This window comes from Cricetulus griseus, chromosome 2 (genome assembly GCF_003668045.3).
Source record: "Cricetulus griseus strain 17A/GY chromosome 2, alternate assembly CriGri-PICRH-1.0, whole genome shotgun sequence".
Taxonomy (NCBI): Eukaryota; Metazoa; Chordata; class Mammalia; order Rodentia; family Cricetidae; genus Cricetulus; species Cricetulus griseus.
Genome location: NC_048595.1, coordinates 370,336,469 through 370,361,914, shown reverse-complemented (window position 1 = coordinate 370,361,914; position 25,446 = coordinate 370,336,469). Strand labels below are relative to the sequence as shown.

The 25,446-nt window shown below is 48.0% G+C and overlaps 1 protein-coding gene across 3 annotated transcripts in view; it reads left to right on the top strand.

The window, feature by feature from the left end:
- Nucleotides 1–25,446, top strand: part of Trappc9 (trafficking protein particle complex 9) — a 473,194-nt gene that overhangs the window by 378,545 nt on the left and 69,203 nt on the right. The window lies entirely within an intron of this gene.

Below are 25,446 nucleotides of genomic sequence, written 5' to 3'. Positions count from 1 at the left end.
TTACTGCACTTCATCAAGTTGCTGGGCAGCTCAGCTGACTTGAATGATGTATTGTTACTATGCTTCCTGTGCAAGGCCTGTTGGAAATGGAGATTTAATGGTAGGTTTCCTAACCCCAGCAGTCTATGTGGTAACTTGTTTCTGTCATCTTACTAAGGCTTAAGCTAGAGCCCATAAGTCAACCAATGAAATTGAAATAAGACTTCCATTCCTATATCATGCTATCCTAGAGGAACACTCAAGGGAAGAAGCTGTTATCTGTTTCAATGCCTGCTATGAGCTATGATCATCCTTGACAGGACCCCAGAAAGGTTCCTGGGAAATGGTCAAGTCCTTTCTGCTGTGTGCTTCAATCTCTCCCAGGCTGGTCCTGTTCTGCTTTGGTTTGGCCAGTGTGAGCACATGTCACATGCACACAGAATGTGGACAGATACATAGGTACTGACGTTTATCCAGAAGTAATGTTAAGAACCAACATATCTCAGTGTAAGCCTGGAGGGGTCATTTGTGAGGGGAGGGGTCAAGTGGTATTGTGGAGAGGTGATGATCCTGGTCTTAGAGGGGTAAGCCATTGGCAGAGTTGACTTGTCTTCAGTCTTGGAAAGCCCAAGTAGGCTTAGACCACCAGGACCCAAGCCATGTGATGGAATAAGAAAGAATGCCACTGTTGTCTTCTTCCCTCACAGCTGGTCATATATATCCTACTCAGTGTTTACCTCTCCAGCTTCCAGTAACACATGGCGGGACAGGGTCTTCATCCCAATTTTATCTCCAGCCATATCTGTCACCTGTACAGAGACTCTCATGTGTGGCTCCAACTAGCTCAGACCTGTAGCCAGGGTCCTGGGGGTGATCTCAGCTCTTATGCCTTCCTCAGAGGATGAACTGAGGTCACAACTCCCTCAGGAGCTAAACCCATATGGCTTGCTGGAGGGCAGGTAAGACCATTCAGGTGTTTCCAGGCCTGATTAATGGGAATCCTTAGTGAAGGTTCCATGGTCACTTTAAAAGGAACAGGTTGTTGTTTTGTAGTAACTGGTTTCCAAATGTATATCCCAGCTGCTTGGCAAGGAGCGAGGGCTTTGGGTATCGAGCTTCAGTAACCTCAGACACCTGAATCTCTCTTGGTAGTCAGGAACTGCCTGGGACTCACCCAGATACTGTCCTGTCTGCCCTGGCTCTGAACAGCTGAGAGGGAGCACATTAACACAGTCCCTTCTTCCCCAAATCTTGACCTCTTAATGGTATTACTTTGTGAAAGTTCTCTATTCTCAGAGTAGAAAGCAAAAGAAAAGTCAAGAAAGTTTAGGTAAAGAAAAACAAATCCTCTCATATCCCCAAACAACCTTTATTTTAGTTTTGTACTTTTCCAAGTCATTTCGTGATTCCCTGGTTTTAATTTTGTTTATATAAATGACTATGCCATCATTGTACTTTCCTATCCTTTTTCAAGCTTGACAAACACATAAACAGTTCCTACATTATAAACAAGCCTTACACATATTGTTAAAGGCTGAGCTATTCATCAAATGGGGGAAGATAATTTAATACTTGTTCTTTTGGCGAACATGGAGATCACTCAAATGTTTCCCATGATAAGATAAAAGTCCCATGCCCCAGTTTTACCTAGACTCTGTTCTGTTTGGAAGGGTTTCAGCTTCAGTGTGGATTTCTGGAAGTTGCTGGTGCTTTAGGAGGTTTTGGTAGAGAGCAAAGCTAAGCTATGGACCTCTGTCTGTGTTTGGTGACATCAGTGTCAGGCTCAGGCAGGCACGGTGTCACCACAGAGCCAGGAGACATGGGTTTTCATCCTGGCTCTGCCACTTTCTGGTGGTGAGTTACACATGACTTGGGCTGTTGGCCAGGTTCTTTGTGCCTCAGTTTCCTTATCTGTAATGCCAAAGGCACCAACTCCTCTGTGTGGGAGGAGTGCTGTCATCCCAGAGGTGAGAAGCCTCCTGACTAGCTCTGAGCAGGGGCCCATTGACTCGCTGTTTTTACCTTGGCTATAGAGAATACGATGTCCCTAACCATTTGTCTTCCTCCTGGTGTGTGCTAGCTGCAGACCTGGACTGCAGTGCTTCATCTGCAAAGGAGCCGCAGCAAGACAAAACTCAGGGAAAGCAAGGCCGCAGGCAGGGCCAGACTCACAAAAGGGCACTGAATAATGAGTGCCTCCCTTCCTTCCTCCCTCCCTCCCTCCCTCCCTCCCTCCCTCTCCTCTCTCTCTCTCTCTCTCTCTCTCTCTCTCTCTCTCTCTCTCTCTCTCTCTCTCTCTGTGTGTGTGTGTGAGAGAGAGAGAGAGAGAGAGAAAGAGAGAGAGGAGAGAGAGAGAGGAGAGAGAGAATGCATATTTAATCCAGTGGAGAAGAGGAGGAGGGCTGGGCCCATCTGAGGATCTTATAGAAACCAGTATGCTGTCTGGCTGTCTGTCCTGAAGACCATCATTAGGCATTTCCATAGATACCCAGTGGTGGTGACTAATGGGCTAAGCTATTTGCCACACTGATTAGAATGTTCCACTGATGTGCCACCCACTACCTCCTCCTTCCACCGATTCTTGTCTCTGTAGAGCTCTCTGTGTCTTCTGAGATGTGTCAGTGATTGGTCTGTGTAGTCTCTTGGGACCTGCAGTGAATACAGATCAGGGATGCACTGCATTGAAAAAAGTGGGCATTTCCAGCTCTCTTTCTTCAAACAGTGTCCATGCAGGCCTGCCTATGTGCTGAGTTCTGAGTTCTGTCCCGAGGGCAGCAACTAGGAGCAGGAATACTTAGTGCTAGTCTAGGTAGCAGCAGATCCTGGGGACTTCAGTGAGGGACACTACCCTGCCTTGCCTCAGAGAAAATGGTGCACCCTCACATTTGCAAAGCATAGCTCCAGACCCCAGCTCTTCTTCACATGCATTTCTTAAGGCCAGCATAAGTCCCCAAGGTCATTATTACTGTTCCTTCAAACAAATAGAACTAGACTCAGAGGGGGATAGTTCTGCCTCAGATCATGTGGAGGGTATTGATTCTTGGAATGATGGGCTCCTCTAGTCCTTCAATTAAAACATATTGGTCATTGTTCTAGAGTAGTAGGTATCTCCATGTGTGCTTGGAATCCATCCCTGTTTAGCAGACATCTTCTTTCTGATGTCGGTTGTAGACCCAGGTTGGTCCCCTGATTGACCACATTCCAGTGAGTGCTAGCCTGGGAGCTGGCACAAAGGGTTCTGAGAGCAGCAAAAAGAGGCAGAGTTGGAGCTGGATCCCCAGTCACCATGATGAAAAGGAGGCAACAGTGTACCAATGACACATGGACCCCATGAACTCCAACAGAACTCATAGGCCTCCTTGGGAGAGGAGGGAACCATCTGAATGGTTCACCTCCCTGCAAAAGGTACTCTGCATTTAGCCAACATCATGTAGAATCTGGGACCCAGGAGTTGTGGGCACTTCTTTAGCTTTTATGGTCTCTGGTATAATCCCCAGTTTCCCAGCCCTGTTTCATGAATGCTGGGTCTTGTTGCCATTCCACCTTGCCACTCACTTTTAGCTCAGAAATCTTGTGTGGGCATGTTTTCATACCTGAGTTGCTCATCCAGGTATAAGACCCTTCCCAATGGCCAGTGGTGGGAAGGAGGGGACCACAGCTATTCTGACTTGGTCATACATTTCCTTCCCCCCTTACTTCTGTCCATTCTGCTCCCACCTACTGACTTTTATTTTTGCCTATATCTCTTTTACATTGTATGAACCCACAGCAGAGGGTGGGGACAGCATATGTGCTGTTGAATAAGTGGGAACAGCCTTTAGTACATATTCATTGATGAATAAATGCATGCATGTAAGACTGACTGACTCAATGAATGAATGAGCAAATGAGGCTGTAGTCCCTTCCTGGGGTGAAAGGCTGTGTTCTCACAGACCAGAACATCCAGGGCTGTCCCTGCTGGTCTGTGCAGAGCAGCCTTCTCAGGCTGTCTGTCAGATCCCATGGGGACAGATTTAATTGTAATGATAGCTTTTCTGGTTGCCCCTCATTGAGTTTCTCGTGCTGCTGCCTCGTCACAGGGAACTAAAGGGGACTGAGACTGCTGGGCTGCATTGGTGCCAATTAGCACAGATAGAAATCCCATCCAGTCTCTGTGGGTTTCTTAGTTTCTGAGTCTCACAGGTCTCAGAGCCAGGCAGAGCTTCTGTCTTCAACCCCAAGTCATTGGTGTTCCTCTTAGCATCCAGGGATAGTGGCATTCTTATGCCTCCCATTGCCTTACATCTACACAAAGCAAAGAGCTCAGGTAAAGTTGAATCTCTGTTGGTATAAAGTGTCTTTGCCCACAGTGGGCAGTGTAAGTAAATGGCTTGCTCATCCAGGTATAAGACCCTTCCCAATGGCCAGTGTTTACTCTCCAGGCCAAGGAAAGAGGCATGTTTCTTGCATTCTGCAGGCTACCCTGAATATGTGGCATGCCCCAACTTACAGGTCTCTGGAGCAGGTTAGCTACTCTCATTTCAGAAATGGAGCCTGAGACTCTTCTGTTTCCCAGCCAGGAAGCCACAGAGCTAGTATTTGAACCAAACTCAGGACTTCAGCCTCTGTCATGTTGACCTAGGTGTGTTCTGTTCCTTAAATAAGAAAGCGAGTCTCAAGATATATGACACCCTAAAAATAAGTGATCAAGATTTCAGTCTTTCTTCAGTTTCCCTATTACTTCTTTATAAGATAAAAAAGAAAGAACCTCTGGTATTTCTATTTTGCAAGAAAATTTATCTCTGTGGATTTCACAACCTTTTGAAACCCTTGTAGTAGAGGACTCAGAGGGAAAAAAAATATAGGCTATAGATAAAGATAAGAATAATTGGATGGGATGTCTGGCCACGGGTCAGCTGGACTTACTGTACCAGAGAATGGAATCGCTTGTTCTTGGACACGTCATGCAAGGACAGCAAAGCCAGCAGCAGCCTGGTATGCTGAATGTCCAGTCAGGAAGCTCATCAAGGAGAGCCATGGATCCACTGACCATTGACAATGAGAGCATTAAACAGGGCCTCATGGGAAGCCTGTATGGCTTATAGTCAGCTGAAAACCCCACAGAGCCTGGGGAGTTGGAGCTGTGAGTGAGAAAATCAGTCACATTGTGATGAGGGACAGAGGGAGGGTAGCAGTTGGTTGGCTAGCAGGTGACAGCTGCCATATTCATACCTACTTCCCTCATGGAATCCAAGAAGGCCCTGCTTCTCAACTCTCTGCTGTCGGGGGATCTCTTCTGGTTGGCTTGCTTCCAGCTTCTCTTACAACCGTCTCCCTGAGACTAATGGCTTTTCCTGGTCTCAGAGCCTGCATCAGGCCATCACCTAGGATGAATCTGAAAGCTACAATCTGTGCCACCTACCCCCACCCCCAGGGTCCAGAGGGCTGCTTTGAGCTTCTTCCTACCTACATGGATCCCACCCATCCTTTCTGCACTATCGGCTTCTACACCCAGTGGACTCTGAGTTGTCTGTCAGAGATATTCATCCTCATCAGGCTTGTGACAGATCAGGCTGTACTCAACATTCTGCCAGTCCCTAAGCCTTGAGGGCAGTTCCCACTCTTGCTGCCCCATAGCCAGGCTCAGGGATGTACTCAAACACACGTGTGAGTAGGTAAAGTGGTCCATGAGGTCCCCTCCTGGTTTATAGAGGTGTTATAGGATCCCAAGGAGATAGACACAGCCGCTCCACAGAAGCAAAGCGAGCTTTGCCTCCCCTCTTCCCCCTTTCCTAAGTTGTAAATCATTATCTGTCCTTGTGAAGCTCTTCCATGCTGCCCTCACACTGGCTGACATCAGTATGAGCATGGGGGCCAGGCCTTGCATGTGGATGTATACCCACTCCTGTGCCAACTCTGCTTCCATGGGCTCTCCTGTCTATGAATTCTTCTGAATGTCTTGTTGGACATCTATAGAGGAAGTGCTCTGAGAACAGCCTCAGGTTCAATTTTTGTATCCCCACTTCACTTACTAAAGGAAGATGCCCATGTTATCTTCCTTGGTGACTGACTGTGCCAGATTGTCCCTGACCTGAAGGCTGCCCAGAGCCTTCAGATAACTTGTCTGGGATGGCATTTTCTGTCACTGTTACCCAGTGGACACCCTGAGCTGTGGGGCTTATCCCAGACTCTCCTACCAGGAGATCAAATCCACACCTTCCAACTACCTTAGATAGGCTCCTTGACAGCCTGATGCTATTTCCCTTATGACTCTGCAATAAAGTATCAGGATGTGGCTTCCATGGGGAGGGAGGAATTAAATCAAGCCAGAGCTGTAGTCAAGGTGAGGACATCAGGTGAGTGGTCAGGCCATGTTTTTGTTGAAGCAGAAAAGCCAGCAGAACACATGAGCATAAATCCAGGAAGATGACCAGAAGCTGCCACTCCTTTATGACTGCTGGTGCCACGTCCCTCATTCCGTAGTGGACGCAGAAAGCAGCTGAACTGGACTCTGATCCCAGCTGTGAGTAAATGTCTTGACCCGAGACCCAGAGGTTGACTTGAGGATTCAAATTCCTTCTTACCTTGTGGAAATGGTGCCCTTGACTTCACAGCATCTTTAGGGAATTGGGCCTATCCTTAAGCCTTGGTGCCCTGTGTAGGAGAGACTGGGGCTCTGTGGTGGCCTGTTGGAGCTGTGTCTAGACTTCATCAAAGGACAGTTTCTGCGGTGTTGGTGGGCACCCTACAGGTACATGGGCCCTGCACTTGACAAGTGGACCTGCTCAGAGTGTGCCTGATGATGGGATGCATGGATGGAGAGTGGAGCCCTCCAGTTCCTGTGAGTGACAGGGCGTCACTCACTGTCACCTCTGCCTCACTCAGGAGCTCACTCCTGCTTAGTCCTTGCATGAAGTCAGGGATAGCCCTGACTTTAAGACACAAGATCTGTATCCTGATTTAACTGCAGGTACAGAGAAATCCCTAGCAGAGCAAGCATTCTCTGTCAGGTGTGTGTGTGTGTGTGTGTGTGTGTGTGTGTGTGTGTGTGTGTGTGTGTGTGTGTGTGTGTGTGTGTGTGTGTGTGTGTGTGTGTGTGTGTGTGTGTGTGTGTGTGTGTGTGTGTGTGTGTGTGTGTGTGTGTGTGTGTGTGTGTGTGTGTGTGTGTGTGTGTGTGTGTGTGTGTGTGTGTGTGTGTGTGTGTGTGTGTGTGTGTGTGTGTGTGTGTGTGTGTGTGTGTGTGTGTGTGTGTGTGTGTGTGTGTGTGTCCCATTCAGTGCAGACAGTACAGGGGCAGCACTCTCCTTGTTTCCCAAACTCCTGTTCCCTCTTTCCTGCTGTGGGATCAGGGGAACTCTAGGCTCTGGTTCTGTTTCTGCTCAAAGCTGATTCTGTTCATCACAGAGGGAGACAAGGACTGGGCAGTCCAGATGCTGTTTAGGGTAAAAAGCCAAAGGAACCTGAGAAACCCTGACCTTTATGGGGTTCCCCACTTCCTAGTAAATGCAGCAGAGTCTGTGTGTATCTTTTCTCTTGAGAAAGAGTCAAGTGCATCTTTACTGGGACTTTTGGAGACATTTGCATCCCCAAAGTGTGTGCTGGAGGATGGCAGGAGGCCACCGTGTGTCTAATGTGTGGCGACTAGGTAGCGCACCCCAGAGGAGCAGCCTGAATGTTGCTTTGTCCTTATGTCTTAGAAGTTGGAACAGAAACCTAGGAAGAGTGAGTCTCTGCCCAGTGTGCTAGGAGATTGGGAGCTTCTTCAGGCAGGGTCAGTTCTTGACCTCATGGTGCCTTATGCTCTTTGTCTCCTTTTGGTCCTACGGATATGTTACAGGGCAGGGAGCAAGACTTGATGAGGCCATTTAAAGTTCTGATACTTAACTTGATAAGAAACAGAGGGAAACAGCATGGGCTGAGGTACCTGGAAGTACTGGGGAACAGCCCCTTCCAAGCTGGGAACCCTTTCAGGATATGGTCCTTGAAGGAACGCCACATCCGGACTACTTTGAAGTCAGACCTTGAGTCTGACAGGATACTTCAAAGCCTTAGCCCCTGACCTTTCCCAGGCAGCTCCTGACGATGTCTGTCTCTCAGGGCCCAAGGTTGGCACTTCATCACTAGACAGCAGTGTGTAGGCAGCAGCTAGGAAAAACAAAACAGAACAGCTAAGCAGGTGTTTACTGGTGCCATCTTGGCAGAGGACATGCCCCTTAGTTTGAAAAGTTTCCAGGCCTTCCCAAGCAGACCAGTGTATAGATCCTTGGGGGGTGGCAAACATGGAAAGCACCTTCATTTCTGCCACAATAGATGCCCAGGAAGACCTGTGGGTCCAGCTTTTCTTGTCTTTCTTCTCTAACCTATACCTTGAAAAGCCTCAGTTTCTGAATCTGTAAAATGGACATGATCTTACTTTATGCCACTGAGAAGAAATGACATAACCCCATGTATGATATTTGGTACTGGTACCTGGGGAATGTTGTACTCGGAGAGAATAGTATTGTCAAGCTTGGGTCAGAGGTTCCTGGGGACCTAGTAGTAGTTTCTATTTCTCTTTCCCAGAGCCATCTTTACCTAGACAGTAGAAGTACTGTGTCAACCCATTGTCCCTGAAGGTCTGTGGGATAGTGAACAGCCGAGACTGCTGTTTCTACAAGGGGCAGGGGTGGATTTCACAGGGGAGCCTAAGGATCAGGCTTCACCACAAGGCGCCCTTCTGGTCCCATGGTCATGAGGGGCCTCCAGACTCAGACAGAGGCAACTTAGGTAAGTCAAATTTCCCTTCTGACTTGTGGCAGGCCAGCACCTACAGGGCAGTGGGCCAGCCTGGACATACTTGAAGTATGTCAGCTTGGTTGACTGCTAATGGCCTTGGAAGACAGGCCTTTTTCCTGGCTCTGAGGCAGAATTCACAGGTGAAATAGATGCTGGGTGGACAGAAAGCAGATGGCACCCCACCTGTGGGAAGAGAGGGAAGGTTCCCATGTAAAGGCAGTGAGGTGAGCTGAGGCTAAATGGGGGACAGAGAGGCACTTTAAGGGACAGTCTGAGAAGGTGGCTGCTAGTGACTGCGCTCCCCAGAATAGCACTCTGGATCACAGGGAGTCCTCATTGTCTTCAACCTCAAAAACAACAACAACAACAACAACAACAACAAAAACATCTATACTTCTTAGATGTGCAGAGGCCAGTACTTCTTCATGGCAGGTGGGGTCAAAAGTGTGAGGAGCTCCTCATAACTGGGCCATCAAGGCAAGGCAGGCCCGGCTCTTTCCTGCTCAGCACTCGCCTTTCTTCCATCAGGAAGCCACCCCATGGGTCCTTTCCAATCACAGGACAGCTGTTCCATCTGCACTTGCTTCTGTTCTGTGCTCCAGAGTGCCCAGCCCTTCTCTTTGTCATACATTATTTCTACTCCTTGGGATCAGAAGGGAGAGAGAGCCCTGTCTCTTCTCTGCCTCTGGCTACAGAGTCAGATATGGACAACACCCAAAAAAGAAAGAAGCGAGGGAATAAATAACCACTGGGGCTCAGGAGTAAGTCTGTGAATATTCAAGGGAAAATACTGGAATATTCTATGTCTACCCTCACCATTTTGCCCATACTTTCTTTCTCTCAGCTGCCTGCCTGTCCACTACCAGGTGTTTTCTGGCAGGTGGCAGGTTTTGATGTGGGTGGGAATGAGTGCCAACAGCAAGCCTGTCCACATGCAGAGGGGCTGTTCTAGCTACAGCTGTTCTTGTGGTGGGAAACACAGGACTTCACTTGCCATGGAAAGCAGCGTGCTTTGCTATTGACCTGGGTCCCAGGAGAACTCTGGAAGATGAGATGTGGAGGATTATGACTACAAGGTACTTCCAAGAGCATTTTGTGTCTAGGCAGAGTGAACCTGGCACTGGGTCCTACAATAGCCTGGATGTCACTTGGTCCCTTTTGTGTCTTATACATGAGTTGGGATAGAAGCCTAGGAAGAGTGACCTGACAAGGTTAGTTCTTGACCTCATGTTGCCTTATGATCCTTGTCTATTCTCGTGCTTCAACTATGCTAGAGAGTAGGACTTGTTTAGGTCAAACCCCAAGGCCGTCTTATCCCTTCCTAGTTCTCTGAGGCTCTCTTCTGGGAAACACAGATGTCCTCAGGAACCAGGCATCTGAGAGGGTAGAGAGTAGGGGCTCCATCTTCACTTCCAGAACTGCCTGTCTTAGGTTGCTCTGAGCTGTTCAGGTGTAGCTGGGGTGTCCAGAGAAGAGGCAATGCTTGCTGATGTTGGTGGTTCTCTTGGCTGATGTTGGTGGTTCAGCTGATAGTAATCATTCCAAGGGTTTGGGGCTCCTGGTCCTGAAGGGTTCTCTTTAGATCAGGAGCTGAGACCCAGGCTTGTGTCTGCACACCTGTGTGGTTCTCAGAACCTTATGCATCCCTACATTTCACTGTCTTGGAGTATAACATGATCCACAATGTGCTGCTGATGTCAGTGTCACTTGCAAGGTATAGACTATGAGATTCAGACACAGGAAGTGGCCCTAGAGTTCAGCAAGTGGCACTGTGCTACCCCAGGGCTGTGTGGGAGCTATCAGAGTTTCAAATAGCAGGCCTGGTGTGCCCAGGTGCTCATCTAATACTGAGAGAGCCAAGTGTCTTGCCACTTTCCATTTCACTCCCATCAGTTTAAGGCTCTTTTGGCCTGCTCTATTTTTGAGTTGTCTCAGATCCTGGCCTGGCTTTTTGCTCCAGGGTGGGCCTGGTTGTCTCCTGTGAATGCATGTGATGGAGGCTCTCTCCCTCCTCCTAGACAGGAACAAAAATTAGGTCATGATAGATGTATCTGCCTCAGGAGCCCATGTGACAGTTGTAAATGAAGATCATTGATCACACTACAAAAAGTACCAAAGGGTGGTACTCCACCAGACCTTGTTTCAAGTTGAGAAGGTAGATAGCCAGGCAGAAGTGATTTCACAGGGTATCTGCAAGCCAGCATGCATCCAGGTGTGCTTTGGGAAGTTCAATGCTAAGCTAACCTGTTATTCTATCACTGTTGCAGGTTTAGATCCAGCTAGGGGTGACTATCAACAAGTGTGAGACCAGGAAAGGAGAGCTGGGGTGTGTGTGTGTGTGTGTGTGTGTGTGTGTGTGTGTGTGTGTGTGTGTGTGTATGTGCGTTTATGACAATGGTGCCATAACCTGCATGAGTGTAAAGTGAACACTCCTCATAGAATAGCCACTATGACTGCTGCTATCTCTGGCCTCCTACTGAGGCTCAGTGGTCTTGAAGTCCCTCCCCCCTACTCCAGAAGCACACAGCTGGGAGGGAGGGGTCCAGGTACCTTGTGGGTAGCTCGAAATGCTCCCTTTTGCTGGGGAGTGCTTTGCATAGGCCCTGTGCTGAGGACTCCAGTATCACCTGGGTTGCCACTGTGGGCCATGGCAGAGTGTACCTATCAGACTTGGCCCAGGGAGCAGCTTCTAGTCCACCCATGCAAAAATATTGTTAGGGTGGTATCTGTGAGCTGAAGCCTGGAGTGGAGCCATCCCTGCAGATTCTGACTCAGGGTGAGGACTGCAGTTCTTGATGTTCACATCAAGAGAAGAGGAGAAAAGCTCCTGAGTCTTGGCCGAGGTTTCAGCTTACCGAGGTTTCAGTGCCAAGGAACCTTCATAAAACCTTCCCAGGGCCTGGAAACCTGATGGAAAATGATGTATTTCTTCCTAAACTGTGCTCACATGCAAAGAAAACATGGTCAGATGGCACCCACTGTCCTGGCTTCCTTGTTGCATTTGGTCAGATCTTGCAGTGAACCAGCTCCCTGTGACACACTTTTTATACTCTATAGGTATATGCAGTTACAGGTATGCACACATGAACGTGTGATTATTGTATGCATGTAATGTAGACAGCATCAAATATTACATCTGTTTATTCACAGATGAAAATTAAAAATCCCCCAAACCCAAATAACAGTCCTTTGTGTCCTTTGCACTGTGGGTCACCATGGTCCTCAGGCTCCCACCTATAGGGAGGCTTCTGCCCATTCCTCCTTCAGTCCTCAGAATGGCACATGGTGCCATGTATCCTCCCCATAAAGCAGGCCTCACTCTCACAGGCTCCTTCCTGACCATTGCTGATTTAGGAGAAAGTGGTCACAGTACTTTCGGAGTTTAGATTTTTGCTTTTGTCGGGAGTTGAGGGGTTGGTGCCCATGTCATTTGCTTCTCTGTATATTAATTCTTCACTTGCTCACTGGTCCAGCAAGCATTTCCTGAATGTCTGGTCTGTGCCCCATGCTGCTGACCCAGCAGGAGCCAGTCTGCCCCTTTTCTCTTGGTTTCTCCTCTCTATAAAGCAGATGGATGTGGGAGCTACTGAGTCATGCCTGTCATGACTGAGAGTGGGGTCACAGGTCCCACAAGAACACAGGTGCATTTTCTTGCTCCTTCTAAGAGAAGAAGGGGTTTAGAAAGTGTTTTTGAGTGACAACAAAGTGTGACCCACCCTCTACTTGCCATCTCATGAGGACCCTGTTATCCTAGTCTCCAGGAGGCCAGTTGATTTATAGATCTCTACCCCATCACAGGCACCTCATAGTGAGTGCCAAGTAAGGAAAAACTGGAGCAGGGATGGCCTTGGGGCAAGAGCCTTCCTAGAACTTATGTGATACCTGTACCAACAGATGGGAATGATCGAACACCTAGCTTTAGCACACCCTTGAAAGTGCCCACTCTTTTTTTTTTTGTTTGGTTGTTTTTTTTTTTTTTTTTTTTTTTTTTTTTTCCGAGGTAGGGTTTCTCTGTGGCTTTGGAGGCTGTCCTGGAACTAGCTCTTGTAGACCAGACTGGTCTCAAACTCACAGCGATCCGCCTGCCTCTGCCTCCCGAGTACTGGGATTACAGGCATGCGCCACCACCGCCCGGCTCGAAAGTGCCCACTCTTAAGGAAGCTCAGACACAGAATCATTTGCAGAGACCAGTTTTGAACCAAGAACTACAACGTGTGGTCTGGTTGGCAACTCACACAACAGCTCAGAAAGGGAAATAATTTGCTGTACTCACCCAGGAGAGACCCAGCTTGCAGCTTTCTCTCCTTGGATCCCAGCCACATATCACTCTGCAACACAAAGGGTGATAAACTTATGTTTGTGTGACATTTATCACAAACTCATACCTGTCACTGGAATTCCTAGCCAACCCCAGATAACTGGTGAACTTCATGGAACTGAGATTGATCCCCCTATCCCAGAGAGGCAGAGACCCTTTGCCAATGGGTCATGCTCCTTGGCAGAGAGTAAATGTGTGAGTTCCAGTTGACTGCCTGCAAGATTGGAAGTCATTCCCATAAGTACCATCAGTGCTTCTCAGCTCCAGGTGAGAGCCATCAACTGGACTCTGTTCTCTGTCTTACACATGAGGGAACTTACCAGGAACAGCAAGTTCCTAAGTGCAGAACCAGGACCAAAGAAGACTGCAGGTGCCGATGGAGAATTCACTGCTTGCTTAGTATTCTGTCAGGAGTTTGCCATACAGTGGAAGATGGGAAGCACCAGTACCGTGGCATGTGGGGGTCAGGAATGCTACCTCAGGGACAGCCTTTGTCTCCATGGCACCTTGCAGGGTACCATCCTTGTTGCAGATCCTCTCAGAGTGTCTGAGGAAAGCATAGCCTGTTTCTTAACCAAAAGCCACCACTCCATTTCTGGATACAGTCCAACCAGCTTCCTCTAGGCAACTGTGCTGGCTGCAGCCTAATGACTCTATATCTCTTTTGAATGCCAGCTCAGATAACAATAAAGTCATTATGTGAACCACCACTTATGTGCCAAAGATCACCATGTGTAAATATTTCCAACAAAGTCCACAGGAAGTCCTTTTCTTCCTGACCCATTTCCTCACCAAGTACTCCCTTTGGTTGCCTGGTACTACCCAACTTTTCCAAGCTGCATCCATGTACCTGTAGCATCCCTCTGCTTAGGCTTTCTCTGCAGGACCAATAGCTGTGCACAGCTGGACCAGAGTCCTGCCTTCTAGGACACAATATTTTCCAGGAAATCTGCCACTCATGTGTCACCTTTACATGGTGTCTGGAGCGAAGATGAGGAGGGCTCAGTAGCATTTGTGGGCAACCTGAGCTCCCAAGTTCCTGTAGAAAGCAGAATAGGCAAGTGAAAAAGAGGATGAATCAGGGAACCATACATGCTTAGGTTTGAGTCAGGTCAAGTTCAGATGCTGTATGGGATTCCCTGGCTATGGCACATTGCTTCTGCTCAGATGGGACTTTGTTCATGTCTCTCTTCAGAGCTTTTCACATTCCTACACAAGTTCCTGTGCCATCCAAGAAGCCAGGCTCTGGATAGGCACCAGCCAAGTGTCCAGGACACCATCATCTGGCTGGAGCTAAGAATGGTCATTTCCTCTATGATCACTTCTAGAAGTGATGGAGTGCTCTGAACATGATGTTTTTCAAACTCAGTTTTGTGGGATGGCTCTTGGCATGTGATAAACCTTTATAAAAAAGATAGGTGGTAAGGTAGAGCCTGTAGCTGGATGGATGGATGCCCTGATACACAGTTGAACTGGATAGGTGAAGAGTTGGGTAAGCAGAGTAGAAAGAATACATGGGGTGACTGGTGAAGGTGTAGATGCAGCTTACCTTTGAGGATGGGTGAATGGTTTCATTGGGTGATTCACTGACATAGCAAAAAGTCTTCCTAAAATTATACAATGCAGACTTTTCAGGTGCTATGACATGTACTTTAGAGTATTACTCTTTCTCTTGGTGACAGTGATTCATGACTAGAATGTTGTTACAGGTGACTCACTTTCTTCTGGGACAAAAGGGATCTGGAATTGCAAATCACTGGGATAGTCACAGAATAGTCACTGGGAGCTCCTGTCTCTCTGACGGGCACTGGGTTTTGGACTAAGCAGGAAGACTCCCAACACTGGGTCAGGAGTATGAGACTCTAGTGGTGGCTGGCTTAGCTGCCTGAGTAGCCAAGCTAGCTACTGTAGAACTGAGCATTGGCTAATACCACACACGGGAGAGGACAGAGTGCTTTCCTCGAATGTGTGAGGCCCTGGGTTCAACTGAGACACAACAGTTAACCATCAGCATCATCATTGATAGTAATCCCCACTGTTATGGGTACTCAATACCAGCCATGTCCATCTTTGGACATGACAATATAGTGTTGTCATTTCCAAAGCTCATACTCATGAACCATGAGATGGAGTTAGAAAAAACAATCACAATTAAAAAACAACCCTTATGCCATCTTAAATTTATGGTTTTATTATCTGTCATATGTAGCCCCGTGAGTCACCAGCTGAACACCACTGCTGGCACAGGCCTCAGGAGTTCTAGTATCTGCTTTACTCAATGTGTATTCTCAGCCCTCTATCCTCATTTGTAATGTGTAGCTGGGGAGAAAGCAGGTGCCAGAGCATTTGGGTGATGGTTTGGTCTCTGAAGAGGACAGGGAAGGACCTCAGGGATCTGGTTTGACTACCAGGGATCTGGGATCTGGTTTGACTACAGGAAAGAGCAGAAAGGTCCCAGGAGGACCATGAAAATGAGAGCATTCAAGCCATCTCTGGACAAGGTCCCAGAGCCTCCAGGATAGTGGTCATTGGTGCCAAGCCAGAGTGAAACAAGCTGGAACAGCAGATGGCTGAGATATGTCTCAACAGGATGACCCGGAAAAGCTACCTCACCCCCTGGCCTGTTTCACACTCTGGAAGGAGCCTGCTGGTTCTGCCTCAGGGGCTGTGAAAATCATCAAAGCTGAGGCCACACAGCATGTAGCTTAGCTCCAGAAATGTTCACCCTCTTAGTATCACTCTGATGATACTATTTGAATATGTACATGCTGGGATGTAACCCAGAACACATGCTTGATCCACCAGACAGATCACCTGTCTGTGGCAAACAGTCACTGTCTGTATCTCCTGACATCTCGGAAATTCTTGCTGTCATGATAGGGAATACAATGTAGCTCTGAAGCAGAGGAGGGCAACTTGCACTTCAGGGCACACACAGCTCAGGACACATTGACACTCTCCAGAGAAGAGCTGCATGGTCCAGGGTCCAAGAGGACAGCTAGCACTATCATGTGACTTACGCTGAAGGGGCCAGCTGCTGTGATTCTCTGAAACATGAGGCCTCTCATTGCCCATGTTGTATACTGTGAACTGACCAAGCAGAAGCCTTTGGGGCAATTTCACTCAACTTCTGACATCTGTAGGACACTGTGTGCCAAACAAATCTGCCTCTGTGCTTGCCCTCACAGCCTGTCTAGACAGTAAATCCGCAGTGCAGCTTTGGCTTGTGAAATGACATCACCCAGCATAAGAGGAGCCAACAAGCCACCAGGGGAGGCTGCCAAGGAGAAACAGAGAGGAAACACAGTGCTCTCAGACTGGAGCACGCAGTACACAGCCCTGGAATTTCTTTTAAGCACCGTAATTCATCTAAGTATATAGGTTTCTATTTCTGGGTCTGGGAAATAAACATATATATGCATATTTATGCGGAGAGCAGTATCCATACATTTGTATGCTATATATAGAAAATAATCTAACTTGAGCTCTGTGCACACAGATTTTTTTTGCATGTATGTTTATATACAACCACCAATCTGCATATTCCTGAGAGCCTACCCTGGTTCACATTGCAGAATGATGGATGGTCTCCTGGGTTGTTTATGGCCACCATCAGCCCCTTTACTTTGTGTGTGTGTGTGTAGAAAATCTCTCTCTTACATACATATGTTTCATTGGTCTTCTTTAATCATTGAAGAAGTAGTATGTACTTCAGGGATGGGGGCAGGAAATGGTGCTTTTTTTGTAGGGTACTTGGAAGCTTGCAGAGCAGTGAATAGTACAGTAGTCCTCATGAATGAGCACTATGGACCTGCAAGTCTACTAGCTAGCCATATAACTAGGTTGTCTTGGGCCCTGTAGACTCAGCTGTTGGGCCATAAGCCATTATCCACGACATTACTTATCTCCTGCTCCTCTGTACTTCCTTGCTATCCCAACATCTTCTAAGACAGCTGCTAGAGTGAGTATCATCCAAGAGAGACAAGAGCATCCTAACATATAGCCTGGGTAAGTGATCAGGAACCATTCACCAGACCCAAGTTCAATTTCCTGGGATCCCAGAACCCTGCTCAGTGGATGGGGCACACACCTTTCCCTGGAAGAGATCTAAAGCACTCTTGGGAGGCAGGTGCACCGTCTTCCCTTTGAGGCAGGGTTGGCTCATGCTCCCTATCTTGTTAGGATAGAGGGCTGGATGTGCTGCTTCCAGGGGTCCATGTGTGTTTGCACATGAACTTCATTCTGGCTGAGTTAACAGAACACCTCCGTCTCTTACCCAGAGTGTGTGTGGGTGTGGGTGTGGGCATCTCTCCCATTCATTATCAGCTCACGATCCTTATTGTAGGGATGTATATTACCATGTCAGGAAACTTTAACTTGTTTCCTTACTTTGCATATGGCAGATCAGTGTTCCATTTTCTTTGTCCAACACTTTGTTCTGAAAGTCCTGTGTCCTGCCAATTCCTGGACTTGCACCCTCCCTCTCTCCCCATTCTTCTTGCACTTCGGGACTCCATGGGGCTAGAAGCCATACATCCAGATCCTGCCACACAGCTGCCTTGTGATAAGCATCACTGAACAAGTGACCAAAAGAAGCACAGACACCTTCCAGAGCTTGCTAATGACTTTGGGTGATAAAGAGAACTATTGATCTGAAGTGACATTGATTGTGCAGACCACCCAGCTCACTGAACTCCTGCACCAGGCTTCTTACTCTGGCTCACCATTGGCAGAGCACAGCGTGTGGCATCAGCAAAGGCTGAAGGGGATGACGATGGTTCTGCTTGGGGTGCAGTTTGGTGCTCACCTGTGAGACCATTCGTTGCTATGGTCCACTGTCACATTTGTAAGCCTTGGGCAGCTTCTGATTTGGCTAGAATAGTGTTTGTTGACACATACTAATGGGAACTTAGCAAAGCACTTACATTTTCCTCCAGAGACCGGCAAAACAGGTGCTTATTTAAATAGTTTGCAAATACTTATCTTCATTTGTTTATTCCACAAATAATTCACCATATTCATCTGGTCTTCAGAGCATTCACCCCATCCCACTAGGTCTTGTTTGGTGAGTTCTGCAGACTGTCATGCCCTGGCTGGAGCCTGGGCCTAGGCCATTGATATGAGAGCCTCCTTCCTTGCTGCCGAACTGGGAGCTCAATTCAAGTTAGGATTGATGTAGGGAGTCTGAGCCCAAGCCAGCTCAGCCATCAGTTCTTCAGGACCCTCAATAGCCTGCTGCAACCACCCTCTCTAGTGACAGACTTCTGAGACCTAGCCTTTTTAAGCACTTCTTCACTATCCTCAGCTACTTCTTGGTGGCCCCTGCTGCCACTTTGCCTTTGTCTCATCTCTAACTCCTTTGCCCCCTGCTTTCTTTGCAGTCATTTACCCTTGGTCTGCTGCTTCCTGGATTAACAGTTCTTCACTATTCTGCCTGTCTGTTTGGGATCCCAGAGGATTAGAAGCCACACCCCCAGATGCTGGCTCACAAGTGTCTCATAGCAACATGGTGCCTCCTGTTGCCACCCCTGCAGGAAGCCTTCCCAGATGCCTCAGTGCTTCCCAGTCAGCATTTCCTCCCCAGCTGGAGACTTTCTGACCTCATTTGCTATACCCTGAGACAATCCAAGGATGGCTGTGGGAGCAAAAGGCCACATTTTGTTGATTAGGATTAGGTTTGGCTACAAGTAGCTGAAAACTCGAAATAATAGTGACTTCAGTAAAGTGCATAGGCCAAAGTTGATATGACCTGTCTAGTGCTGGGGTTCAGGACTTGTTCATATCCTACCCCTTGGCCATGCATCATCACTCTTGGAGTCTAAGACACTGTGTGTCAGGTGCTGTAAAGAATCAGAGGCCATTTCATACCAAGTTTGAGGGAACTTCCTGGGCCCTGCAACCCATCCTTGTGTTCCATTGGCCCAATTCAGTAAATGTGCTACATTGAACTTCAGCCATAGCCAGAAGATGTGGGCTTTATTTATTTTTTCTTTTTTTTTAATTTAAATTAGAAACAAGCTTCTTTTACATGTCAATCTCAGATGTGGGCTTTATTAACACAACCTACTAAATATTGGGTTCCACAATCATATAGGGGAATATGGCCACTAGGAAGTCTGCCACTACATTTGCAAGCTCTGATGGAACACCATGTAACTGGCCAGAGCCTGGCAGGATAGAGAGGAGCAAACAGAAAAGGGGCATCTTTGTTCAGTACCTGTCAGGAAGTCCCCTGTCAACAGCCCTACCGCGCATGGAGGAAAAGAGACATACCCTGCCAGGCCATGTGACCAGTACATGGAAAGCCTCTCGTATTCCACAGCACCATCCTTCTAGAAAAGCTTAATGCTAATCAAAGCAAATGTGCCCACTGTGCGGTGGGCCAGAAAGAAAATGTAAGGAGTCTGGGCTGACAGGGAGTGGAGTAGGACTGGGGATGTACCTGTCCCTGGTAATAGGAAGCAGACTGGTAGCAGTGAGTAGCTGGGACTTACTCATCACACCTGTCCAGCAGCCTCCATAGTTACCCAGAGATCTGAGCATCCCTGTAACCTAGATGGCGGCTCTGAGAAAGCAGGGGAAAGCCCTCATCTGGGTGAATGAGGAAGCCTTACCTTTCACAAAGTTAAGGATAATTTCTTCTCTGTGGACCATCCTTCAGAAAACTTATTCTAATTTGCAGTCAGATCTGAAGCCTGAGGGTCCAGCTCTCCCGTCATCCTCCCTTCTTTCCTTCTTTAACTTCAAGTATGAGCTGTGAAGTTTGTGGTTAGTGTGCAAATGCAATGGCCAGGCCTCCAAGCAGCCCTCCCCCACTCCTCCCACAGGGATCTGCAGCACACAATCTGTCCTCCAGGTTTGGAGATGTAATTTTTTTTCATGTCTTGCCTTTCTGGAAAATTAATGGCCCCTCCATTTTTCACAGAAAGAACAATGAAGGAGTGTCTTGATGGGATGGAAATGCTCCATCGCTCTCTCTCATCTGATGACATGTTTAAAACCCAATTATTTTAGGTAGGGAGGAAATGGGGGTGGGCAGCCAGGTTGGGCCATCCCTCTATGCCCAGCACTCTGCAGGGAGGCATGCAGCCTGGTCCTGTGTAATGCCCATGACATCCAGATGCAACAACAGTTGTCATATCTTGCAAATGAGCAAAAGAAGGCTGGTAGAGGCTCTCTTTTAGTCAGTGGTCTTTCTGGTATGAGGCCTCTTACGTAGAAGGGGCCCTGAAGCTCCAGAGGATGGGCTGGGGGCAGGTCTCTTTGGGAAGCCCAACCCTATCTTGTAGCATAGAGGACGAGCAGGAGAGGGAGTGGGAGTAGTGGGCATGTAGCCCAAGACTCTTATCCCCGGGAAGGAGAAGAGACCATGCCATCTACCAAAACCTATGATCACGCTGAGCTCCCACCAGATGGGAGCTCATCCCTCTGTGATACCAAAGGTGAGAGTCAGAAGTGGGTCCCACTTTAAAGAGTGGTGGTATTCAGAGTGCAGGGTCTCCTCGGGGACTCTTTCTCACACTCACTGGTTCATAGCTCCTCCCATCTTTAGGCCTGCTTTGTGTGGTAAGTCCTTGCTCTCTGGTGGTGACTTCAGGCTTCTTCTTTCTCAAGTTGAGATCTCCTTGGGTAGAACCTATTAAGTATTAAACCCTAGGACAAATGGCTGAGCTGCCTATTTAGCATTTCAAAGTGGACTTGGCCTTCAGATTCTACCAGCAACCTTCAGTCCCTACTATTATAAGGTCCTGCTGGTTTGCATACCCTGCCCTCCACCCTGAATTTTCCAACCCAGGGGGTGGACTGCACTTCCCTATGTAATCCAGCCATTTTGGTTACCCTCCCATTTTGTACCTTGTCTCTCTTGGCTGCTGCATCTGGGTCCCCTCTGTCCCCTTCCTCTCCACCACTCCCAACATGACCCAACTCTGTCTGATCATGTCCACTCTGGACTCTCCCAGATGTCTCTGCCTCTGGCTATGCTCTCTCACACATCTGTCTATAATAAACTTTCTCCTCCATCGTACCTAGGAGCAGTCATGTCCTTTCCTTTTTTTTTTTTTCCTTTTTTTTAAAATTCAGAACCTGCCCCCGACCTTTTGTAAGATGTCCCTCTCACTTCTAAGGACCCCACTGACCACTCTAAGCACAGCTGGATAATTCTAGATCACCTCCACTGAACAGATCAACCCTTCTGCCCTCTTGGCAGTAGGTCTAGATCACAGGTTCCCCATCCCGCCAGGCCCTGGCTTTGCCATAGGCATCAGAAGTTCAACCCCTTTGCCACAGGTGTACACATTACAGGCTGTGTGTCCAGTTGCATTTTTATGCCCATCACATCCTTTAAGGTGCCCAGCTTATCTGAGGCAGAAGTAGTCTCTTCAGAGGTGTATTTTCCTGAGGCTATAGGAGCCCTCAATCCCTATAACAGGGCACTGGACCAGGCCCAGCCTCACTGCCTTCCATCTCTACTGTTTCTCTGCAGACACCCAAATACCTACAGCATGCCCTGCATGTTCTCCCTAGTTCCATGCTTAAGGAGGGCCCATCATATGCTGGTCATGATTCTGGAAGCTGGGAATGAACCAAGGAAGCTGGTCCCTCACCTCTAATGTGATTTCCAGGCCTTCATTGGGCAGCATCTTGACTGGCCAGGCATTCCAGAACCACCTGGAAAGGGCAGCCCCTCTCTGGGCTTCAACTTACTCATCTAGGGAATGAAAATCCTCAGGGCCCCTTCCTTGGGTACCAAGGAAGAACAATAAATAAGACCTTGGCCCAGGGCTTGAGGGCGTGACTCTTCTTTGTAATAGTAAGTTCAGGAGTGAAGTAGCCAGCTAGCCAGTAGAGAACTCTAAACTGTTACTGGGCAGTACAGATGGTGAGCTACAGGTCCTGGATGATGGCTGCATGCCTCTGTGCTGTGCTGTGTGTGGACTGTCTTGCAGTGAAGGAGGCTGGCTCCATGGCCCTTTCCCTTGAATATCAGGCCCCTAAACCTGAGCCCCACAATTTGCCCCTTCTCCATGGGAGTTCAGATTCCCTATTCATGACCACTGGCTTGGCCAAGAAGGTCTGAAGAAAATGTTGTTCAATTTATAAGCATGATGGAGAGCCCACTGACTGTTTGTTTGTAGAGCTTCTGTGGACCTACTGCCAGTGGGAGATGTCTGTGTGAGTCTAAGGCACACTTTCCGTGACCAGAATTAGAAGAGTTAGAAATAGGGTTCCCCTTCCGCCCCCTGCCATACTAAGGCTTAGTGTTCACTTTGAATGCCAGGTATGGAGGCCCAGATGGAGGATTGTACTTGGGACAGAGTTGGGCAGTAGAGGATAGAGCAAGGTTATGTGGATAGAAGCTACACCCCCCGCCCCCGCCCCTTGAGCTATCCTTCAAAAAGAAGGGGAGGAAGATAAACCCTGAGGCTTTGCAGAAGCAGTAATTCCATAGGAAGTCAGCTATCCCTGCAGCCATTAAGAGAGAGCCTACAAATTTGACAGCTGATACCAGGACAACCTCTTAGAAACACAGCTGGGATGTGTGGTTGGACCATGTCGCCCACTTGCTGCTAGGAAACCACCAGGCACCCCCTGATAGAGTGTCAATGCAACCCCTCTGGTAGCATGGTCAAGGTCCTCTGGAGGTCTCACTGTTGCTTTATCCACCCCTCCCAACTGCCGAGACAGCTCCTTTGTATCCTTCCAGCCTTTTCTAATGCTGTCTTTCCCATGAAGACTTCAGCACGTGCCTCTAAATCCAGCCAGCTTGTGTCGTCAGCATGCTGTGTTATGCCTGGCACTGAATAGATAGAAAATCTACTAGACCAAATGATATGAGTGAACAGGTTCATCAAAGCTAAACCAAATGCTTGCTTCTATACCCTCACATCTTTGTCAGCATCTGAGGACAGTATCGACAGCCAGCCATCAAGAGCCCAGGTCCTCAAACCACAGCACCATCAAGAGATATGGCAGTTATGAAATCCACTTCAAGGTGACCTGGACCTTCTGGATCTATGTTCCTGCTAGGCTGGGGATAGAGGGCCATGAATAGACTCCAAGGTTCAAAGGACTCTGACCCAACTCTCTTAGCTTGCCCTGGCTGCATAGCAAAGCCCAGTAACACATAGCTTCTCCACCTGTGCTCATGGTATCAGTGGGTCACATATTCTGAAGGGACTGGGGAGACTTGCCTCTTTTGGCTTTGTTGGCTCTCCATAGTTCTTGGCATTGGTTAGCTAGTAGCTACATCTTAGGCAGGTCCTGTATGGGATCTGTATGGGTAGCCATGTTTTGGTGACAGGACAGGTAGGAAAAAAAGGCCTTGAATGGGGAATCTAAGTCTACTTGAGGAAACCCAAGGTGTATCCATCTTAAAGGTGAGCTTTCCTGAAATTCCCAATATCGACCTCAGCCCTTGGCTGCTGTGATGATTGGAAGCAAGAGCTGGGCAGGTTCCCCTTGAGTATTTGTGTGGGAACAAAGGAGTGAGTGCATGCAGGAAGAGGGAGATCAAGAGCAAGTGTGTAGGAAGCTGGAGTGTATAGATAGCCTTTGATAGCTCCACCTTGAGCCTCATCCTTGCCCAAGGATCTCACAGCCACAGCAAGCTTCCCCAAGGACCATTCCCTGCAGTGGCATGTCCATTGGGAAGTGATGGCTCTGTCAGCTAAACTATTAGCTTTTTTCTTTTGTGTGTATATGTGTGTATATATACAGGTGTATATACATATGTGTACAGTATGTTTGTTCCTGTGTATGTGTGTGCCAGAGGTCAACTCTGAGCGCCATTCTCCAGGCACTGTGTACCTTTTCTTTCTTTCTTTCTTTCTTTCTTTCTTTCTTTCTTTCTTTCTTTCTTTTTCTTTTTTTGTTTTTTTTGAGACAGGGTTTCTCTTGTAGCTTTGGAGCCTATCCTGTCACGCACTCTGTAGACCAGGCTGGCCTCGAACTCACAGGGATCCGCCTGCCTCTGCCTCCCGAGTGCTGGGATTAAAGGCGTGTGTCACCAACACCCGGCATGTATACCTTTTCTTAAATGACAGAGTCTCACTGGCTTAGAATTTACCAAACTGGCTATGCTGTCTGGCCAGTGAGTCCCAAGGATCTGCCTTTCTCTTTCTCCCGAGCACTGGGATTGAGAACACACTGCCATGCTCAGGTTTATTTTCCCACATGGATCCTAGGGGCTCTAATCTAACTCATGCTTGTAAGAATTGCACTTGATTGGCCATTTCCCCAGCCCTTCAGTGGGACTCTTCTTCACTTCGATCAGAACTCTCCTCCACAATCTGGGCATGGTGACATACACCTGTAATCCTGGCAATTGGGAGGCTGAGACAGAAGGATTTCGAGCTTAAGGCCAGCCTGGCATAAGGAAATAGCCCTCCCTATGGGTCTCTGCCTGCCTTTCTTAGCCTAGAGATCCTGTGCCACTGCAGTATCTCACCCTCTATGTGGTTGGCATACTTCCTACAGTAGCTCAGCTGTTCATGTGATCACCTGTATGCACCCAAGTTAAGATCTTGAACTTTCTCAATTGGATGACTCAGATCAATGTGTCTCCTACCATTGTGTCTCACAGGATGGATGTTGGGGCTGAATTATGGAGAATAAAGGAGAGGGCCAGGAAATAGTGCTAGGTTTTAAATTCAGTTGTGGTTCCCTAGGCTGTGAGCAAAGTTGGTTTGCATTTCCCTCACCCCACACTGATTGAAGTCCTGGGAACAAGTGAACCAGGGGAAGACAGGGTTCAGTAAGGGACATGGTATTCTGGCCCACATCTCAGCTATAGGCTGTGGAAAACCAAGGCTCAGAACCCCATGGGAAGGGCACAGGGAGGTGCTACTTGTGAAGCTGGAGTTCCAAGGGCTCCCATATCTCACAACTGTACCCACAAGCATGCACTTCCTTTTAACCACAGGTTTAGAGAGGTCAGATGGTTCACCCAAGTCTACCCTTTGCCCAGAGTAGGACCTGGCACTAGATGAAGACTGGCTCACATTTTCACACCTTGGCTCCTCTAGACCAGTGGTTCTCAACCTTCCTGAGGCTGTAACTCTTTAATACAGTTCCTTATGTTGTGGTGACCTCCAACCAGAAAACTGTTTCTGTTGCTACTTCCTGACTGTAATTTTTCTGGTTATGAATTATAATGTAATTATCTGTGTCTTTGATGGTCTCAGGTGACCCCCAAAGTGGTTGCAACTCACAGGTTGAGAACCACTGCTCTAGACACATGAGGAACTCCCTCACCTCAGAGACTGTCCCTGGTGGTTAGAGGTGCTGAATGAGCCCAGCCGCACTGCAGGAGCCAAGAAAGCACTGACCAACACCAAATGCCCACATCATTTCTGTCAGTATGCCTTAGGTACGCGGGGCCTTGGCACATCAAC